The sequence below is a fragment of the Lipophrys pholis genome, assembly GCF_963383615.2.
Source record: "Lipophrys pholis genome assembly, chromosome: 18".
NCBI classification, from domain to species: domain Eukaryota; kingdom Metazoa; phylum Chordata; class Actinopteri; order Blenniiformes; family Blenniidae; genus Lipophrys; species Lipophrys pholis.
This window is the reverse complement of record NC_137646.1, coordinates 16,117,101-16,133,403: the sequence shown is the minus strand read 5'-3', so window position 1 is coordinate 16,133,403 and position 16,303 is coordinate 16,117,101.

The following is a 16,303-nucleotide window of genomic DNA, read 5'->3' as shown; positions in this document are numbered from 1 at the left end:
GAACTGTCTGTGCAGTGTCCGTTTGTTCACGTTCGCCGTGACGTGGCTGGCTGGAGCGCTGAGGATCCACAAGCGCTCATTGAGATATGATACCATGGAGTTGCATGTGTCCATCCCGGTCATTATCAAAGCTAAAGACATATTACAGCAAATAGATATGAATTATGGAAGAAAAAAAGTGAAACTTGTAGGAAAAGTGAGGGCAACATTGAGGAACTATTGTGAAGCCTTATCAGAGAAAATATGTAATTATAGGGTTTGCAAATAAACGCCATGGTGAGCCAGCTTGGGAAATGTCTTTGCTTAAGGCTGAGATAAAAACATTTTTTAATTAAGAATGAATGCAAGGATCAATCACAAATAATTTAAGTTTTAAATGTTCATCTATTGGTGTAAAGTCCTCTTTGTATTTTGTGTGATCTGCTGACACACTGCTGATAAACCATATTCCTCGGCTTCGGCACCTAAATGGATTTCAGTTATATAATACAGTTTGCTAATTAGGTGTATAATTGTTCCTGGTTTCAAGTAAAAATTTAATTAAAACACAAAAAAATGCATCCAATAAGTAGCCTCTCAGCAGAAATGGGCACTTGGTGGCCACATGCGACCCCCGTGACTGCTTTCTTTATGGCTCTCAGGATAATTCTTAACAAACTGATAATTGTGCTACTGAAGGTCATTTCATTGTGGAATGAAATGGCTTTTAAAGTGGAAAATGTCAAATGAAGACATAAGCTCAATTAACAGCCATTATTTACGTTTTAATTAGTTGCTCCAATTCTATTAGTTTGGCCCTCTGGTCAAGAATTTCACTTTTGTGGCCGTCACCATGTCAAAGTTGCCCGTCCCTGCTGCAGAGGGCGTACGCCGGAAGCGGGATAAAATGGTGGAAGATTTCACATAAACACGGGGTAAAGAATACTTTGGAGAGAAGGCTTTGCTGGGGCCTGTCTCAAGGGTTTATATCATGCAAATTCTAGCAAGCACACACTTGCACAACACAGAGACAAGAGAGAGAGAGAGAGAGAGAGAGAGAGAGCAGGTAAGAATGAAACACCAGTCAGAGGAGAAATAATCTGTTTATCATGTCTCTCACTGGAAATCTCTATCCATCTTTTGTTCCTGCTCCCTCCATCTCCAGCTCTTCCTTGCCGCCTCTGTCTTGCGGAGTTTAGCCGTACCCGCTTGCAAATGAAAGTGAAACAGGTGCAGCTGCTGTGCGTTTATCAGGCGGTTGTATTCCAGGTTATTTTGTAGTGTGTGATGTCGCAGCGGGTCGGGGTTGTTTGCCGAAAATGGAGCCCTGCCGCACTGGTCCCTGCTCAGATCACTGCTGGAACGGACGGCAGAACGCACACTCCTCACATTTTCTGTTTTCATCCGAGGAAGGTGAAGCTCACTGCTAATCGGGGTGCGATGTGGCGTGGTGTAAAATTAAACCCTTACAACACGGTTCCCACCGTGTTGGAGAGGGCAGGAAAGGACGAGCCTCTGGCAGTGTGTGTGTGTGTGTGTGTGTGTGTGTGTGTGTGTGTGTGTGTGTGTGTGTGTGTGTGTGTGTGTGTGTGTGTGTGTGTGTGTGTGTGTGTGTGTGTGTGTGTGTTCTCAGATGTTATCGGTCATGTCGGCTGCTGGCCACACATGAAGTCATTAAGCCCTTTGGCAAGGCAGATTTCTTCCCTCCTGTCTGCTCCGGTTAATAAATCCCCTCACGTGCTCGCATGTAGTGGTCAGTTCTGTGCAGAGGCATGTGACTCCGGCCGTGTTGTTTGTGCGCGAATGTCTGCTCGCTCTCTGATGCGTTGGCCTCTGCGTGTCTGTAATTGTGTGTCTGGGGAATCCCTTTCGTCTTTATTCACTGTGTGCGCCGTGTTTGTGTTTGTGAGGCAAGGACTTTGTCTGGTTGCATTTTAGTGAAGCTGCCCGGGGATCCAACAGAGCCAATCTCGTCTCGCTACGCAATTTTGTGTGACTGTATATGCATGGATGTGTGTGTGTGTGTGTGTGCTGCGTTAGTGTGTGGGAGGGTGATTTTGTGCGAACCAGCATGGCGTCTCGCATTGTTTGCAAATGGCATAAAACACTCAGTAGGCATCAATTGGGGGAGCAAATCAGCATAGATTATTTATTACACGCTGTGGTTTTTGCATTTATAATTTGTTGTGTTTGCAACAATTTATTGGATTTATTTGAAAGGCACGTGAGCGTTTCAAACGAAACGCTGTAATGTGTGCTGGCACATCCGAAAAATCAACTGGTGGGAGCAGGAAGCTGGAGCTCTTCCATTCAATTAATACGCATTGATGTTTTAAAAAAAAAAAAACCCCGAAAGAAATAAAAAAACATCTTGTTTATTCAAATTTGAAGGTTCATAGTGGTTGAACTAAATGTTAGATTGCCTGATGTCACTGAAACATTAGGCTCACGTTGTCTTATCATCTGTCCTGACCATCATCTAGAATATAAAATAGTTACATAACAAGTTGGAACTTAGGGTGCTTAATACCATGTTAAAAACTATGTATTTCAAACATGTACCTGACTCCTCAGCGTTTTTTCCAAAAGTTGAACTGACCCTTTGAGTAGTAGCTGCATGAGCAAGCGTGGGACTCGGCCCATTTTAATGGAGGAATCTGGAGCACAGAGTGAAAGAAAACCAAGAGAACAGTGTGACCCGAAGTCATGACTGACAGGAGTTCTGAACAATAAGCAGAAACCTGCAGGAGCTTTAAATGGGACTCATTACAGTGACCCAAATCCACATTTACATAATGCCATTTAAGTGCAACTAAAGTATGAATGTTTTTTTTTTTTGCTTTCTGAACTGCCAGAAACATTGTGATAATAATGATGTATATATACATACTGCAAGAAGCGTGTAATTAGAGCCGGCTGTGGATGGCTGGAAGGCAAATAGATGAGAGCGTTTGAAAAACTCTGTTTGGAAAAATGTGCCTACAAAATAAATTGGGGGTCAGTGCCATCAAGTATATTATCCTATATATTGAACACAAAAGAATTTAAAGTGTAGTTTTGGTCTTCTAGAGCACTGTACTTAGAGGAATAACTGTTCTGATTGGGGAGTGTGATACAGCCCAGATCCACTCACAACAAATGTTTTATTAGTCTCTTCCTCTCACCAACTCATTGAATCAGACTTGATTTTTTTTTCATTGATTTTGTCGTCTTTACTTCGTCCTCCTTTTGATTGATGTCAAATTGTAAACAAAAATACAGACCCCGACACAGACAGAGCGACCAAAACGATCCGGCAGTGATTGCAGCAACTGAGAAAGGGTCACGATATAGAAAATACTTCAAAATGAAGTCTGCAAATAAAAGTCATGGGGAGAGGAGGTGGGTGGAATGCGTCTCACTAAAATAACGGCCGCATCTCTGCTGAAGTCGGGTCCAGTTTGCGCCTCCTTCTGAAAACCCATTCGGACGTGTTGTATCACGTTGCATGTTGTACATGATGCTATTGATACAAACCCCTGACATGCAAGATACCCGCTAAGTTTTAAACAACTTCATCAGATTTTACCTGCTTCCGCAGTCTCAACACGTACACGTTCACACTTGCCATAATACGCTTCAACACACAGACAAGGCTGAGTCATTGGATCTAACCACCAGTATTCAGATTTGTCCTGCTCTTTCCGATATGATACAAGGAAAATGTAATATATGTACGTCTTTTTTTTTTTAATTCTCTCAAATTGTAGTGTAAAGAAGATGTTTTTTCCAAAGGCCACATGCAGGACATTTTGATTTTGAATGGTTAGAACCAGATAAATGACAGCGTGACATACATAAAACAAATCAGATGTTTGATTAAATGTATTTTCACAAAAAGATGAAATTGGATAAAAATACCAATCCATTTGTTTGGTCTTTTTCTCCTTGAATTTTGATGGATCCATAAGATTGGCCCAAATAATGAAAAGTTTAGTTTCAGTTTGCTCTCCAAATATGTTAAGGGGTGTGTAGGTATTGCTCTCCTTCTCATTGCTGCATCACTGGTCCAACTCCCAGGTAACGTTCCTTTAAGAGGATGGCTCAATGAGCAGACCTTTCCATCTCTCATTTCACCAGGTTGTCACTGTAAATAAACATCTGTTAATGCTTTGGTGGAATTGTGAACTTTGTCCTAAAGGAAATCCCGAGAAATATTAGATTGGAATTCATAAAAAGGCTTATTCAACAGATAATTTGTCATGGCGAAGTCAGACATTCTGAAAGTCCTTTTCTTTTTCACTCTCTCCTGTCAACTTGTATGCTCTAATCTTCCCCCTCCTCCGGCCCTCCCTCTCTCTTTACACCCTCAGCTATTATAGACTCTTTGATGTCAGACTATTCGCGCAGCCTTTTCAAATAAATGGAGCATTTGATCAAAATGTGCCGGGAGAAAGGAAACACAGCTAAATGATCTGTGTGACACACCTCCTCATGGCCACTTCCGCATGTTCTTTTACCAAAAATATGCACACACACACACACATGCCACTGCTCGTCTAAACAAGCTGTGGAATGAGAGCAAGGCGACGCGCCGATGGAAGCAATGAGCCGAGCGGGGAAAAAGGGAGGGAGCGAAGGAGAAAGGTGCGAAAGATGAAAGCCAGAAGAGGAGAGAGAAAAGAGACGAGGTGACATATTAACACGGAGCGGAAGAGCGTTTGCTGCATTTTTTCGGATGAATTATACGCTTTTTAAATGCTCCCTCGTTCTTTCTCCTCATCTCATTCTTCTTCTTATCAGCACTCCCTCCATCTCCTCCTTTTCTTCCCCATCCTGAGCCCATGTTGCTGCCCCGTCACTGGAATTTATTCATTTAAGCCTGACAGCTTTGGTAGATAGAGCACTTAGTCCTTATTGAGGAGGTAATTCATCTTTAATTCTCCCAGGCCCGGCTGCAAGTTAGTTGTGCTTCATCCGCACAGGACCAGTTTTTATGCAGATGATTATGACACATAAGACTATGAAAGAACTTAAAAGCAAATAACATCAGCAAATTAATACATCTCCAACTAGGTTTTACAATTTCAAGCATCCGCCCGGCATATTAAAATATTTCGTGGGTACAAATCTTCCTCTTCAATATCATGTTGCAGGCAATTTGGCTTATTGCCAGCCGAGAAGGTCCCATTTCCAAAGCCACAATGTTTACATGACAATAACAAACATAGTCGCCTCAAGCAGCGCGGCATCATTGCTGATCTGAGAGTGCGTAAAAGAAAACGAAAAGCAAAAAAGACTGAGACTCGGTCGGTGGAGCAGGTTGTCTTCCTGTCCTCAGGTTGGTAGTTTGATACCTCTTGTGTCATATCTGAAAGAACGGATGCATTTGTTAACACAAGAATATTACAGTTCTACAAAGTCACTCAAAATACTAAATATCAGTTTAAGAGTTGGTGCTAATGGGTTAATTGAAAGAAGGAAATATACTGTCAGCATCTGGAATTGTTTGTGTTATTTATTGATTTCATCTGAGATGCTGCTGTTATTGTGGAGAGAAGCATTTCCTTAACTGGCTCCACCAAGGTTATTATTGTACTTTTTGTGGAATTTTATAATTCGTTATTTTCTGGATCACTACGCAAGTCTTTTCTTAATCTTCTTAATCTGATGAGCTCCTTTGTTGTAATGCATTGGAAACTTGCTTCACCTCTGCGAGGTACTGCCGCCATTCACTCCATGGTAAATACAAGCAACTGAAAACATAATTTATATCATATATCATTAGATCATTTGCAAAATGCACACAAACCGAATGAGCAGTTGATTTGCATGACCATGCAATTGGGCCTCACAAAGATATGCATGCAACGCACACTCATGCAACGCTGCGTGTGTGTGTATGTATGTGTGTGTTTTGTATTTCCTTGTCATGGTTCTCTAAGCCTGAGATTGTGACGCACAATCTAAATTGTGCATCCCAAACTGCAGCAGGGTCTCTGCAATTTTATGTTTTAAATGGTTAACATGTGTTGTTCATTTCTGGATTGGACTAATGACGGGATTACACTACGGTTCAAGTGAAAACGAGGCGCAGTAGCAGCATTTCAGAAAAGTTTTCCTCCGTCGACATGTTTTCAAAAAGTTGCGTTTTCAGTGGCTCCCGCAGCAAAAGTTTAGCGTTTTCACTCGAAAATGTTGCGTAAACGAGGATTGAATGGTGTGAGTCCAGGCCAGGGGAAATGTAATACATCAATGGGAAGGCCCTCAAGGCCCCCACAAAAATAGCATTGTAAGTGTTTGTGTGTGTGCAGTGGTGCGAACTTCGGGATCACACATTTTAATTGGAAGCAGCGTGCACACTCGTGTTGAAAACAAAAGCATTGGCAGACATTATCATGCGTGTGCAGAAGATACGGTTTCTGGTGCAATGGCTGCTCAAATGCACAAATAAAATATCTGAAATGCTGCGTGTCATGGCATTCTCTGTGTGGCTAATGAGGTGTGCGTGTGTGTGTGTGTGTGTGTGTGTCTGACAGGAGACTCTTTAAATGTGGCTTAGAGTTACCCCATTAAAACAAAGAGAACAGGACTGGTCAGCGTAGGAATTCATCGGGCTTGACTGAGCCCTGCTTCTCCATGCAAAGTGGAGCTGGAATTCGCTCACAGTTCGGCATTAATCCGCCTCAGTGTTGTCAGCAGTTTACCACCAGATGCTGACAGCGGCGCAGGTTTCAGCACCAAGGACAGCGACTGCCTGAGAGAGGAGAAAGGGGAAGGAGACAAGAAGTGAAGTCTTCATTGTGCATTTCGGTGCGATAATGGATGTTCTATTATGTGGTACGTAGCAGCTTAATAGCGTTTCAGCATCAGAATGACTGATGGTCGCTGCAGGATGTTGACGTGTTACTGACAGGAAAAAGTAAACTCACTGTCGGCTCACTGACAGGAAGCTTTACTATAGAGAAGATGCGATAATGACCCACCAAGTGTATAACAGCTGAACAACATAATGCTGAGTACGGTACATGGATCTAGATTTGTCACTGAAAGACAGGCTTGTTTATTCAACAAAATCAACAAATTGCTGTGAGCATTTGGTTAAAAAAAGCTAAACAAAAAAAACAAAACTCTTGAGTTGGATACCAGCAGAAACGCAAAATGAAAGCACAGGAAACGTCAGATTACTCATGATGTACATGATATTCAGCCAAATGAATTTATTAGAGGCTTTAAATATACTCAGATAAGATATATTATGTTCTTTTTTTCTTCTCCTATATGGTAAATCCAACTTGGTGCAATTTGCTGAGGGGGGAATTATCATTGCTCTATTTCCCATGAGAAAAGCAAACAGGAATTGAGCATTTTATACTTACAGGGGTGACTGTGGCTCAGTTATTATAGAAGGTTGTCTTTGAATCCCAAGTTTGGTAAAGACGCTGAACCTTAAATTGCCCCAAATAACATGAAGCACCCTGTTTGGCAACCGTTGCCCTTTATGTCTAATTTCATTTTTCTGCTGAAAACGTGGCAATGCAATGCAGCACATAACTTATGTACATTTATAATTAATTTGTTGTCCTGCTGGAATATTCTTACACATGAACACAAATGTTTTGAATTTGACAGAATAAACACCACTGCCATTAAGTCCATTGCTAATGCAAAGGAGAGAAAGTGCAGTTGAATCCCCGAGAGATTCCAACACGGCCGACAGATTTTTCCTCGGTGACGTTTAAGTCATTGCGGCGGTTAATAGTTTCGCCTCACAGTGAGAAATTCCTGCGTTCTGTTCTGAGCTGTATAAGGTAGAGTTGGGATGTTTTCCATGTGAATGAATGCATTTTTCTTGAAGTTCTCACAGCCCAGGCCTTTGTTTGTCACAAGCATAATTATACATGGTGAAATGTATTTAGAACCTGTTCCAGACCTAAAAAATAAATAGATAAATAAATAAATAAATAAATAAATAAATAGTTCATGTTCAGCAGGCGGACAGCCTGAGGAAGGAAGCGCCTTCTCATTTTCTCTGCATTTGCCTTCAGGCAGCAGAGAGAACAGTCTGTGGCTGGGGTGGGTGGGCTCACTTGCAATCTGCCTGGCGAGAAAAAGTTGGATAAAATGTTCCATGCCATATATCAAGCAGGCACAAACAATAGATAATTGCTTTCTGAGCCCCCGATCACATGACTACAGAATTTTTTTTTTTTAAGTCAGCACTCATGTCATAATGGGGTCAACATGGACTTTATGCCACTATGTCACAGTGTCAACAGCTTTACTGGCACATAACAAATGTAATTGCAAACCTCTATGCACATGCCTGGTTGCCGATTCTGGTTTGAGAACTTGGTCAACTTGAGGAGTTTAAGCACTTGATTGCTTGTGGAAGGAACAGTCAGATAACATTTTGAGTTTGGTTAAACTGAGGAAATCTGTCCTGGTTGTGGGTCTACTGCTGTCGCTGGTTTTCCATTTGTAGGGATATGTGCCATTAATGAATAGCAACAAATCACTTCCACTGTACTGGAATACTTCTCTTTCCTCCCAATCCAGAAGCGAGGACCAAAAAAGCTGCTAAAAGTCTTCCTCAACACTGCCTTTTTCTCCCACTGCAGATTCATCTTCATTACCAACAATTAGAATTAAATCAATAACAGCTTTTAACACACTCTATACAAAAACCCAAGCCAATGGACTACACTACATTGTGATAAAAAGTTATTTCAATTAAGTTCGAGCGAAATAAAAATACCTTGGTCACTTATACATTAAAATTCAACTTAGTATATTTCATAACAACTATAAAATAAAAAATTTGTGTGTGTGTGTTTTGAATCAACCTTTACCTTTACGTGCAGTTAAATTATTGCCGCTAAACACAATGTTGTGGCTTTTGGCTCTGTCTCATCCTCTCATCTCCGAGCAGCCTCACTTTATCTCTGTGACGAAGAGGCTCAGATCATCTGTTGCTGACCAACCAGGCTTCTTACCGGCTGTCGGTCCGAGGTGTCCACATCGTAAAGTTTACGCAACTCTTCAAGTTCACTGTTTTAATGTGTTTCCAATGTTTCTTTACACGATAATGGCATCAGGAGTGTCTGAAAATTGCTTCCAGAGTGTAATGTTCTCTGCACCAGCCTCTGTGCAAACAAGGAAAATTCAGATTTTCTGAAATGAGTACTGCAGACGTGCACTATGGTTTCCCTCAATAAAATTTCTGCACCTGCGTAGTAGATCAGGAACAACGCGTTTTATTACACCATCATCCAGATCATACGCAGACACAGAGAGAAAGACAGCCAAACAGAGCTTTAACGTTTACTTTATACTGTTTTGTATGCATGCATGCATGGTTATGCTACAAAAACACAGCACCCACTAGTGGCCTGGCATACAAACTACAATGTTGTCAGCATTTCTGTCAATACATCTAAACATAAACGTCTGAAATGAGAATACAAAAAAAAAGATGCTGATTCGAGATGATCATTCTTTTGTTAACAGGGTCACCTGTGAAGACTCTTTGTGTTCCTGATGAGTTTGTCTCAAAGACAGACTGAAGGTGCCGAGTGGGAATTTGAGGATTCGATAATCGCCCGTAATGAGCCACACCTGTGTGCCATTCAGCACAGCTGCTGCGAATCAGCAGTCATCTTAGTCGCCTGTGGAATGAGGAGAAAGGACAGACAAAGGTGAGCATCTGTGAAGCCCGGGCCGAACCACCTCGCAGACTCACTTCAGCACAAAATTGTCCCCAGAGGACGGAGAAAAGAGCGCCAAGGTGACTGCACCTTCAGTACAAATCCCCTGACTCTCAGTCGATGAGTTTTGGCTCCGGTGCTTTTGCTCGGTCTGCTGTGCGAACCCTCTGAGGTACCTTAAGCTTTTTTTTTCTTTTTGGTTTGTTTGTTTCATGTTCCCCGAGCACTGTTGCCCGCCTTTGTTGGCACGCCGTCGATAAAACTGCACCAGCAGGGGTTTATTGTTCTCACCCTGCCCGAGTCCCCACGCAGACTTTCCCCTGCCTCGCACCACAGTGTGATAAAAGGTATTGATTGTGATCCCGAGTTTTGAATGGAGGAAAAAAACTAAACAAAAGTAAGATTAATGACGCTCACCCCAGTAGTTTGGATCCAAAACACAAACCAGCAAAAGTTAGCTTATAAAAAAAAGTATACAACTTGAACTCGCCTCTTTCCACAAGATGGATAAACTCTTTCAGACACTTCAGAAGGGACAAAGTGTAAAATCTTGATTGTGGCCTTACATCTCACTGTCAGTCAGCAGTATTTCCTCAAGCCTCGTCTCTCCATCTCAGGAATATTGATAAATGACTCATTATGCAGATTTCCCAGTGACAAGAAGGAGCACGTTTGATATGATCAAGTAATGGCTCATGACTTGCACTGCATCCTGATTTCATCCTGCAGTACATAGTGATGTCAAATAGCATGTAAAACCAAATACATTGTTAAGTTGAATGTTTTTGATCAATCAGAATATGATGGAGCACGAATCACTTTATAACTTTCCTTCAATGACAGAATTGATGCAAGAAGCAGTTTGTAAATGACCGACCTTTGTTCATCAGTGTTTTTCTCTTGTCATTTCCGTTAATGATTCATGCATATCCAAAAACCCGAAGAGCCACACAGAAGGCTTTAGGGTCAGCTTCACAGCAAACAACGAAGAAGATAAATCACCTTTATTCAGCCATACGGCCTCTTCCTGCATTCCAATCAGTATATTTGTAAGCTACAACAGTAGAACGCAGTGGTCATGTTAGTTTGTTCTGTAATAACAATGAGATAGAGTTGAAATCATAACATTACTATCATCTATCTGCATTTTCCTACAGTATGCATCCAAACTGTCATTATGTTTGTTGTTTAAAAGTGCAGCTACTTGTTTGGAGGAGACATAGAGTTAAATATTCTATTCTATTCATGTTTTTACTACACCCAGCAAGGAAGGGACTGTTGCTGCGGTCAGCTGAACAGTGGGACCAGAAGAGGACACCGGAAATGAAGGAGACAGAAGTGAGTGAACATGAAACACAAAAACTCAACCAACTTACTGAGTTTTGAACCGCTTACAGCTGGTTTGGTTTCATTGAACACATTTCCGTGATTCCTCTTTAATACAACTACAGTACACAATTGGTGTGATCCAATTGAAATATAGTGCGCTTTCCTCATAGTGTGACCATAATGAAGGGAGAAGAAGGATAGATAATCCATGTTACATTGCTGTTCACATTGAGCCCTTCTTCACTTGGGCCTTCAAAGTTCTGGGGTTGAATATTTGTCACTACTACCAAGATCTGCGCCAAAAGTGCCTCTCTTGGCAGCTCGTATTCCACGCCAGTGAGCGGGACTTCTTACTCATTTACAGTTTTAGAATAGCTTGAGATTGTTTTGTACCCAAGACGTCTAACCATTCACCGGACCAGATAATATAGTGAGGCTGAGTGCCAGTCAGGTATCCTGAGGAAGACGATCCCCATGGACCACCTCCAGAGAACTAGTTTTGATCCCATTTGAAAGATTTAAAGATTTGCTTGTATCACATGTATCAAGGGATGATGTGCCATTCTTACAAAATGCAAGATAAGAAAGGTTTCAGTGAACTGTGTGCTTCAACCATTTTTGTTCTCTTCTCCAGAGGGATAGAAAACAACACAAAATATTTTTATTTTGTCTTCAAAGTGTCCTGGAGTTCTTATGACAACTGTGTAAGGTGCAGTCAGTTCAGCATCTTGGAAAAGAGCCCGCATGTCTTTCCCAGCTGACTCTGAGCCAAGTGTACTTCAATCTGGAAACATCCTCCCTTTCATTTCTTTACTCTGAGGTAAAGGGTGCATCAGTGTAATGCCCAGTGAGAAGCATTTACGGTTAACACACTGGCATATATCCTCCCTCATCGACTGCAGATTTCTTTGAAATTGCAGCGTGACCATATTGTATGAGGCTGGCATGGGCAAAAACATGTCATCCGCAATCCTGTTTCATTGACAGATTTTTCTGGACTGTTGGAGAGGCTCTTGTCAAGATTATTTCCAATCATGGCGGAGCATTTATTATCGGCGACCTCTTATCTCTCGCTCCCTGCCAGATAATGACAGTGCGAGAGAAACAACGGGTGACCTTCATCTAAACCCTCCACCGAGGAGAGTCTGACAACATATGCTTTCACGGCTGCACCACTTCTGATGACTTAACTGGAAGCAAATCAGTATTTATTGCAAATATAGTGTTTCCTCTTCCGGCTTTCACAGTGCTTATCTTTCTTTATTTTTTTTTCTTTCTGTTTTTTTTTTGTTGAAGTGCTCCGAGTCAAGCTTTGGATGAGCTGCTTCCATTTATCAACAAATCCAATATTTTAAGCTGTGCCATTATTTTTCTCCAGGAGAGCGTACTCTGCCATGCATTCATTTAATTCCCTCATGTATGAAATAATATCCTGCCTAGCAGAGCAAAGCCATTAAGGCTAGGTTTTGCTGTGGCATGATAAGTGTATGTATAAGGAACAATGATTAAATGATCTCTGCAGCCCTCCTCCCACTCTCTCATTAAGGGTCCCCCCCCCCCCACCTCCGAGCCCAGAACAAATCGCACCAAGGACCTTTTCACTCCGACATTAGATTACGGTGTTCTATTGATTGTTGTGAAGAGTGAAAAGATGGGGCTTCAAGTCATTGAAGAATTGACAATCTTGAGGAACTTTGGCGAGGTTTACAACACCAACCTGCGTTTGATTTCTGTCTCGATTTCATTAAAGATTTGCCCTACATTTCCGAAAAGGAATAAAAAAAGAGGCTGCAGATAAGACACGGTCGGTAAAATCCATTAAGCAGATACAGCCCTTTGATTGTCTCTAACCAGCGTGCAAAATTATGAAAAAATGACATCATACGCATACTTTTTTTTTTTTTTTACTGTTTTTGTGCTTTGGACATAACTTCACCAAGTTTCACAATGTTAAAGCTAATAATTGTTATCCTGGAAACATTTGGCACATAGGCGAATTAGAATGAGGATATGGACATTCAAGTTCTTATTGACCAAAGTCATAGCTTTCTTATTGTGCGCCATCTTCCTCCGGAATGCACGCAGGCCTCCGTTAAAGGGGTTGCCGCATGTAGATTTATACTTTGTATGTGAAAATCATGAATCAATATGTACTTGACTGAATGGGTGACACATTTTGACCCAGCGGTTACATTTTGAAGCTTTTTGTGGCGGATTTTTCTGTACATTTTTTTCAAAACTGGAATTGTTTGGCTGGACTGCTTGGCAATGCACATTTTAGGTTAGTGTTTGTATTTGAATACTCTCATGAAACTTGTCTCAACCTGATTAAGCTTACCATGTTACAATTATGCAGGCAAAAACAATGTGGACACACAACTCTACTGGTTTAATTTCATATTTCAATGTAATTATGTAAATACACCCCAGGAGGACTCCAGGGCATCACAGCTTGGGATTATGTGACCACCTGCTGCATCACTTTTAGCAGAGAGGGCAGTAAAATTGAGTTGGAGCCAAGGTACCTAATAATGAATACGTTGTAAAAAAAAACCTAATGGGTTTTTTTGGGTGTTTTTTTATTAGATAAATGGTGCATGGGGATCATTGCCTCTGAACTGCTTCAAACATTCTTCCACTACTAAGTAATATCCATTAAATGAAACTTCACTAAACTAATCGTGGTCACCTGGTCATGGGGTCTGGTTTCCACCAGAAGCTCTACATATCCCACAGTCCCTGTGCTTTATTAACCTTTAACACAATTAAAACACTCAATCTTACTGGGCCAGAGGCAAAGCAAACCCCAGGATGAGATCCATCTTTTCAGAGATGCTGATTCACTCCAAACCACAGAAGCGGGCACTTTGGAACTCCCATTGATTTTTAAAGGGCCGTTTATTCCACTGACTTCGCGAATGATTTACATTATCTCCTCAATTAGCAAATGAGAATGAAATCTGCTGCATTTTCCTCACGGCCCATCCTGTCCTTACATCTCTCTCCTGAGTTGGCGTTTATGCGGTACTCAGTGAGTGTCTTTGTGTGTCAGTGTGAGTGTCTGGAGGTATGCCTACCCACCATTCATTTTGGTTTTTTTCGTCACTTTCAGTTGGATTGGTTGAGATTATTGTTCAGGTCACATCTAAAAATTAAGTTCACAAAGAGCTGAAGTACTGTTGCTTTAACAATTGCTCAACAAGCTAAAAAAAGAAAATACTAATAGCCTTTTGTGTTAACATCTGCTTGAAATGGACTGAACCACAAGCTTTCCTAACCCTCACAGGGCAGTTTTGGTGTCTTGGGAAACAACAGTACTAACCTTAAATGTTGTGCCAAGAAAGCCAGAACATACTGATCATAATTCAGTTCAATTAACTACTCAGTTATTGAAGTCTGAACTTGTGTTGTGAGCCTTCTCTGATACTTATTTATTGTTCCCTGAGGACAATAGAACAGTATAACTATTTTGCTATTTCAAATTAAAATTTGATCTTTTGAAAAGTTTTGGAAAATAGTTAATCATAATGACCTGCTGATTTTTAAAAGGACTTCAAACATGTGGAGATGGATGTTAACACAACTTCTCTGAAGCTCTGCCACTGCTTATGTGCACGGCTGCTGTAAATAGTTATTCTGCACACGTGCAACAATTTTTTTCAGTGTTTCTGCTAATTCCATGTAAACGGCCATGGTTCTTGTGTTTTTGTGTGTATAGCTGTCAATGAAGACACCTTTCACTTATTGATAGTAGTTCCCAACATTCATTTATGTTACGAGGAGGTGGACCTTTCACCCTCCCATATCAGTGCTCGTGACAAGACCCAACAATGGCTGGTACGACTTAAACCAAGTGAACCTTCACATCATGACTGTTTTTTTTTTTTTAAGCTTTGCCCTTTCTACAAGTACCAAATGCACACACACAGAACGATGTCTGAAGTGGCCCAAAAACTCAACATGACGATTCCCGTGATGTGACATTTGCTATTTTGCTTGGTCTTCAACCTGCAAATGTCAAACCCTTGTCTCAACTAATTTAGCGTGAGAGTGAGAACTGTTTACCTGGATGCCAAGCCGTTCCGGGTTTCGCCCGTGTTACGATGGCCCCTCTGTCTCACGCGTATCGCATGTCACTGTCAAAATGATGCGAGGTGACGGCTGCGGAGATTATTTGCAGTGGAAAGCAGGTGTGAGGATGCAGCGGAAGGACGGGGCGCGTTTGTTGACGGAGGCAGAGCAAAACGTTATGTGGACCTGAACAAATATCCGCATCTTTATTTGGTCAAATCGACAAAATGAACACTGCTTCCAACCAGCAGAGGCATGTCTTTCGGAAATATTCATGGCTTTGAGTGGCTCCCATGGCTCTTCGCCTGGCCTGAATGGTTGAGAAATGTCAAGAATTATGCTCTGCTACTGTGAGGCTACACATCTCCGACTTGTCAGGGAGGATAACTGGAACTATTCGCTAATGAGCAGCTGGACCCGACCAGCTCCATTCGTCTCCTCCACTGGCTGACTGGATGTCTTCACTGGCCTGCAGCCGGGGCTCTTATTATGCTCAGGTATTTATAAGAATAGCCCAGCAACCACAAAGAGATGTCAAGCTTGGGCTCGAGAGAACATTGGAAACCTTATTAGTGCTATAAAAATTCGCCCAGGCAGAATTCAACAAGAAATCGAAGGTGGCAAAGTTGGATAAGAATTACAAAGCATGTGACTGTCTGCCAAACTCGCCTTACATTTTCAAGCATCCAACGAGAGATGGCTTCAGTATTTGTTGTTAGAGCTGCCAGCAGAGAATTGACTTTTGAGCATTCGCATAGAAAAGTATTGGCTTTGTGTTTAGGTTAAAAAGAGGGTTGGAATTGATTATGCAAATCTTATGAGACACAGAAGGTCTGTCCATCTGTGTTGACACTGCTTCTGCTTTGTGATGAATTTACCTGGAAGAGTTCAGTCTGTTTGACCGGTCATTATCGATCCGTCGTCTCAATGCTCCACCAGACAGTTACTGCATTGCATGATTTCACATTTTCCAATGCATAGTCACTGAGGACAAAAGAACCGGCATGGGAACTGAAGCAATGGTGGCAAGAAAAATGTTTTTAAAGCCGTGCCAAAATCACAGACCCTGACAGAAGACAATGTGAGGATGGACAAAAGGGAAATGCCTCTCGCTCACCTTCCAAAGCAACCATTGAAAAGCCTTTCTCAGAAAATTAGAATATAATGGACATTGATTTTCCAGTCATTCAGACATATTTTGAGTTAATCTTCAAAATTTTACCTTTAAAGTCTAATAT